General features: G+C 49.5%; 1 long non-coding RNA gene across 1 annotated transcript in view; it reads right to left on the minus strand.

Annotated features, from left to right (window-relative positions):
* Positions 1-3,282, minus strand: part of LOC138169762 (uncharacterized) — a 7,125-nt gene extending 3,843 nt beyond the window's left edge. Inside the window, exons 1-2 of the long non-coding RNA XR_011170459.1 lie at positions 2,963-3,282; positions 2,778-2,866 (exon numbers count right to left, since the gene is read on the minus strand). This is a non-coding gene — a long non-coding RNA (uncharacterized lncRNA). The remainder of the gene's footprint in view (positions 1-2,777; positions 2,867-2,962) is intronic.
* Between the last annotated feature and the right edge of the window lie 2,646 nt (positions 3,283-5,928).

Below are 5,928 nucleotides of genomic sequence, written 5' to 3' on the forward strand. Positions count from 1 at the left end.
GTGTGTATGTGTGCATTGGTGTGTGGTGTGTGTGTATGTGTGGTGTGTATGTGTGTATGTGTCTATGTAGGGGGGACACTGGGAGGGAGCTGGACCAGGGCAGAGATGGAGACTCAAAGGAAAACTCACCCAAGTGAATGGTGGAAACACCCTCCCTATGGCAGCTTCCTTTGGAGAAAATGTGACCCACAGTCTCTTAAATGGAGCTCATGGCAAATGTCCTTCTGCTGCAAAGGGTCCTGATTCATTAGAGAGTTAACATGCAATTGTTTGCATGCAAATGGGTTGGCTCATTAGGGCTTCCACTCTCCAAGTAGGAAAAGGTTTCCCGGTCCGGTCCTTGGGATGAGAGGGGCAGAGGCAAGGCAGGCTGGGCAAGATATGAGGAAGCCAGAGCCAGGAGGGGTTTGACCCTTGGAGCCTCTGCGTCCTCTTCTGTAAGATGAGACACGTGGCCCAGGTGATTTCTAGGCTTCCTCAGGCCTGCTGTTCCCTGGCTGTGCCCAACTATCCCTCTGAGCTCTGTCTCTCACTATTCCAAGGCAGGGCATCTTACCCCATTTTAGGCAGAGATCCCTTCCCTTTGGCAGCCAGTCCACGTTCTCAGAATCATGTTTTTAAATCTTTGGAAGGATTACTAAATTTCCTTTAGAGCTTGGGGACCATGAAGGTGTGACCATTCAAGTTCCCAGACCCCCCAAATATCATTTTGGTGGTCCATGGGCCCTGATGCCCCATACTTTTGTCCTTGCATTGGCTTGTGGACCCATGACATCAATGATGAAGCTACCCACCAAACTCAAGGGCATCCTCGAAAGCCTCTGCCAATGACTAGGGGGCACTGAGGCCATAGGTCTTCCACATTCCAAGGCAAGGCCAGCAGCCATCCCACAGCGACTTTGGGATGGGAGTTATCCAACAGACCCTCCCTGGGCTGCCCAAATTCTCTGTCTCATTTGTGCCCAAAGCCTATGTATGAAAATGAGGCCAAGCCCGTGGGGTGTCCTGTCCCACTTCTCCCTGTGTCAGAGGTGAGTGGTACTTCAGCACGCCCACACCTTTTTTCCCATGTAGGACCAGCCTGGGATGGATTGGGGCTGCTGGGACACTCCTACTCACCGTTCTGGGAAGCCTTGGGAGGAGCCCCAGTGGCAAGGGGGAACCCACAGGAATGGAGAAGCTATTGAATTGGGTAGGAGACTTGAGAACACAGCTGCATAAATCTAAAACGAGAAGGATTTAGAGATGGCTTGGCCCTCATTGTACAGAGGTGGAAGTGGAGACTCAGAGAGGTAAATAGAGTTACTCAAGGACAGACAGAAAGTAAGCAGCAGATCAAGTATTCCAACTTGGGCTTTCCATCAATGTGGCGGTCCTTCCACGAGGGCAGATAGCAGGCCACTGTATGATGCCTCTCCACTCCCTCCACAAACCCTACACAGATGAACTGCCCTCTGTGCTCCAGGGCTGTCTTCCTGTAGAATTGGGATTTTTTTAATGGTCATCAGTTCAGCATTTGGGGAGCTAGGGAGTGCTGGGCTGGGAGCCAGGAGGCCCTGAATTCAAATGAAGACCCAGACACTCCTTAGCTGTGTTCTTCTTTGTCCTTGGCTCTTGACCTCAGGAAGGTGATGCCAACTCACCTGAAAGTGACTTAGATTTATGTGATGCAGGGCCGTGCAAGGCCACCGGCCTCATTCTTCGGGAATCATCCGGATCCAGTGGCAAGAAACATATCAGGGCAGTTGGAGATGGCTTCCCACAAACTGTGTGACCCTGGGCAAGTCACCTAATCCAGTGTGCCTCCGTTTCCTGATCTGTAAAAATGAGCTGGGGAAGGAAATGGCAAACCACTCCAGTACCTTTGCGGAGAAAACCCAAAATGGGGTCCGGGAGAGTCAGACATGACTGAAATGACTAAACAAACCGTCTGGTCCTCAGGCTGTCCTTCTGATAATCCATGACTGGCCCAATGTTGAGGATCATAGCTAAAGTATCAGTTAAGGATTCCAAATGGAATGACTAAAGCGGCACCTTCCAAAGCCAACTGACTACCTTGGGAGGAAATTACCCCAGCAACTGGGGGAGGGGGTGGCAGGAGCGGGGCAGCCTGGGGGGTGGGGGGAGGAGGGGAGAAGCCTGGGGGTGGGTGGGAGGAGGGAGGCAGCCTGGGGGTGGGTGGGAGGAGGGAGGCAGCCTGGGGGGTCGGGGGAGGAGGGGCAGCTGCTAAATAGGTTGTATTTGTCCTTCATTCTTGAAGAGGACCACGGCATCAGGAAAATATTGACATGAGTTGTCATTGACTTTGATTTGAGTAAGGGAGGGCTGGGCAGCCTCACTTTCTCCTCTGGAGCCAACTGGGTCCAGTGGCTTTATATTCATATAAATGGCTGAAGATGCAATGGAAGACCCGGCCCCTTTTAGGCTAAGGCCTTTTCTGGTACTCAGAGTCAGGGAACACCCATTCAGCAAATAGGGTTAAGAAGCAAGTGAAGGGATGGCCCCTTTAATGAGTAAAAAAAATCAAGCTGGGAGGAGACCTTTGGGGTTGATGTTTCAAAGAGAAACAGTTACTAGTGACATTGACTCCAAGGCCAGAGTAGGGAGAGAAGGAGGGAGGAAAGAAAGAAAGAAAGAGAGAAAGAAAGAGAGAAAGAAAGAATCAAATTGGTTAGTAAACCGCAAGTTAAGTGGGCAGCTTCTGGCCATCAAAATTTTCCTTCTTTGGAGAGGAGGAGATGAAGGCCAGGGAGAAGGAGAGGGAGAGGCATACTCACAGGGCACACTCCTGGAAGAAGAGCGTTTGGTCCTTTGTACTGAGTGCTTGGATTCTATCCCCAGATGCCCCTCCCCTATAAAAAGTAATCTGATAGAAAATAGGATAAGGATTCGAGTTAGAAAACACTTAGATAATCCCTCAAGAAATTCAAAGCACTTCATAAATATCTCATTTAATCCTCACCATCCTGGGAGGTAGATGTCTTTATTACCCCCATTTTACAGATGAGATAGCTGAGTCAGGCAACTGAAATGACTAGCCCAGGGTGACACAGTGTTTGAGGTGAGCTTCAAACCAAGGTATTCCTGACTCCAGATCCAACACTCTCTGGATGCACATAATTCGCCCTCCATTTTGTATCAGCATTCTCATCTGAAGTGATGATAAGTGACATCTTTGCAGCTACTTAAGCATTAAAGCAATTTAGAAGAATTATTTTATATGAGCCTCACAAGAGAGAGGCTAATGTAGTCTCAGTATGCCCATTTCCCAGGTGAGGAAACTGAGGCTTAAAAAAAGACAAGTGATCTATTTCAAGTGACTCAATTCTGCACGGATGAGCCCAGGGCCCCATAGCCCGGAGGGGTCAGAGGCTCCAAGTCCAGTGCCCCCTTTGCGTTTCCATGCTGCCTGACCATAAGTGTGGGAGAAAACCATGCTGGGAATATTTAGAGGAAGCGTTCCAGGGTCAAGAAGAAAGCTGTGCAGCCTCGTAGGGGAGTGGTGCAGGCGCTGGGCCCGGGAAGGGCAGCGCCCCAATAGGTATGTAGGACACATGCTATTATCCCCATTGGGCAGGTGATAAGCGGAGGTTAAGAACCCGCCCAAAATCTCCCAGTAAACTAGTTCTGATGTGGAACTTGACCCTCGTCCTGGGCTTTTGTACCATCCCAGCCAGCCCCGCTCCTCCGCCCCCCGCCCCCACCCTGCCCCGCTCCCCCGCCCCCCCCGCCTCCCCCTCCCCCCCCCCCCCCCAGCCTGCGGGGCCATTCCCCCCCCAAGGCGCCGCTTTGGCCAAGCTTTCCCAAAACTGTAGGTCGCTCCATTTGGGATCCTTAACTGAAAGCCAAGGGGTGAACTTGAGATTTGATTAGCGATCGCTGGGTTGTTTGTTACCTGTTTCCAAAGGGGGCGGGGAGGGGGCGGAGCCTCTCTCTCACACAAAGACATGTTACAGAAAACATATGGTTGCCATTTAATTTACGCGTTATCATTTTTCATTTTGACGTCCAAGTTCCTCTGTAGCGGGCTGCGAGCCCTGGGCATTGTACTGCTAATCCAGGCTGAGCGCTCCTGAGTCCTGCCAGAGGACACGCGCTTCAGAACCCGAGTGGGGGACAAGGACTGGAGCCACTTCTGGGCAGTGTAACCTCCCTGCAGAGTCCGTGTGAAAGCACGGCGGCCTCCTTGGCTGAGCCTTGTGGGAGCAGCAGCTCCCGGATCAATCTTTCCGAGCATTAAAGAGCCCACGGCGGGCCACCTTCTCCCTCTTGCCGTCCCTCTCACCCTCCGTCATCGCCCTACCATCATCATCCTCACGATTCTTTTTAACATTGGTTCACTGCAACCAATAATAATAGTCACGAAACTACCTTATGCCCCCATCAAGACCGCAGATTTCTGTTTTATATTATTAATACCTTTGGTTCTAGCAAAACACATTTCCTGACAAAAACCTGGTCATCCCCGCCAACAAAAAGTCTCCCCAAAAACCAGCAAGGGGAAAGATTTAGGACTACCTTGGACGATATCAACTGATAAGGCAAAAAAAGTAGAGATTATGGTGGACTGTTTCAGGTCATCTCTGGGACACCCTTCAGGCTTTCCTGGAGCCATCTGCCATTTTTTTCCTCCAGCTCATTTACAGATAAGGAAACTGGGGCCGACAGGGTGAAGTGACTTGCCCAGAGTTACAGAGCTGGTATGTGTCTGAGGCCAAATTTGAACTCAGACCTTCTTGACTCCAGGCCACTGCTCCAATCAGTAGGGCGACCTCGCTGTGAAAATGTTTATTTTGAAGTAAAATGCTATTTTGTGTGGTCCTTTCAGTGTTGAGCAGCCATTCTGAAGAGCCAGATTGCACCCCTCACATCCTCCTCCATCACTGACTGGGGACATGCCAGTGGTGGCAAGGAAGGGAGTGAGCTGGGGCTTTCCAGGATGGAGTCATCTTCTCTCCCATTGGGGCTGAGTCACTGTGGCCCTTGTCCTTTGGTCCCTGCTTTCTTCACTCTATGACTGTGCCTCCAGCTCCTTCCATGTTTCTTGGACATCTGTGTTCATGTGACTTCCCATAGTTTTCATACACTGATGCTTCGGTCGTCACTCAATCCTTGGGTGACCACAAGTTAGTGCCTGTAATGTTGCTGTGGAGAGTTCGTGTCCATTGGAGTCTGCTTGCTGACACTAAGCTTCTAGGCTTCTGGGAGGGGCTTCTGTAGGTCAAAGGGCATTAACAACTTAACAACTCTTCTTGCACAATTGCAAAATGTTTTCCAGAATGCTTGGACCCAATCGCAGCTCTGCCAGTAAATAATAATAATAATAATAATAAATATGTAAGCTAACATTTACATAGTGCTTGCTTTGTGCCACCCTTTGCTAACCATATCACAATTACTGTTTCACCTGAACCTCACAGCATTCCTGGAAAGCAAGTGCTGTTTTGATGTCTATACCATAGATGAGGAAACTGGGGTAGACTGAGATTAAGATACTTGCTCAGGGTCTCTCATGTGGTTTTCCAATGCCAGCTAGGTTGAATTTCCCCATCTCTTACCACTTTGTGTTCATTTTCTGCAAGTGTAGAAATTTTTCAGATTTATTTTAATCTCTATTTCTCTGGTTATTATAGGTAGATTGAGCAATAAATAGATTTGTAAGACAGACAGACAGGCAGCTAGGTATTACAGGGGATAGAACACTGGGCAGGGAGGCAGGGAGACTCATCTTCCTGAGTTCACATCCAGCCTCACACATTTACTAGCTCTGTGATCTTGGACAAGTTATTTAACCATGTTTTCTTCAGTTTCCCCATCTGTAAAATGAGCTGGAGAAGGAAATGACAAATCACTCCAGTATCTCTGCCAAGAAAACCCCAAACGGGGTCATGGAGAGTCAGACATGACTCTCATGAACAACATGAACAG

This window comes from Petaurus breviceps, unplaced genomic scaffold (genome assembly GCF_028583685.1).
Source record: "Petaurus breviceps papuanus isolate PSGF00001 unplaced genomic scaffold, PetGlider_PUasm1.0 373, whole genome shotgun sequence".
Classification (NCBI taxonomy): domain Eukaryota; kingdom Metazoa; phylum Chordata; class Mammalia; order Diprotodontia; family Petauridae; genus Petaurus; species Petaurus breviceps.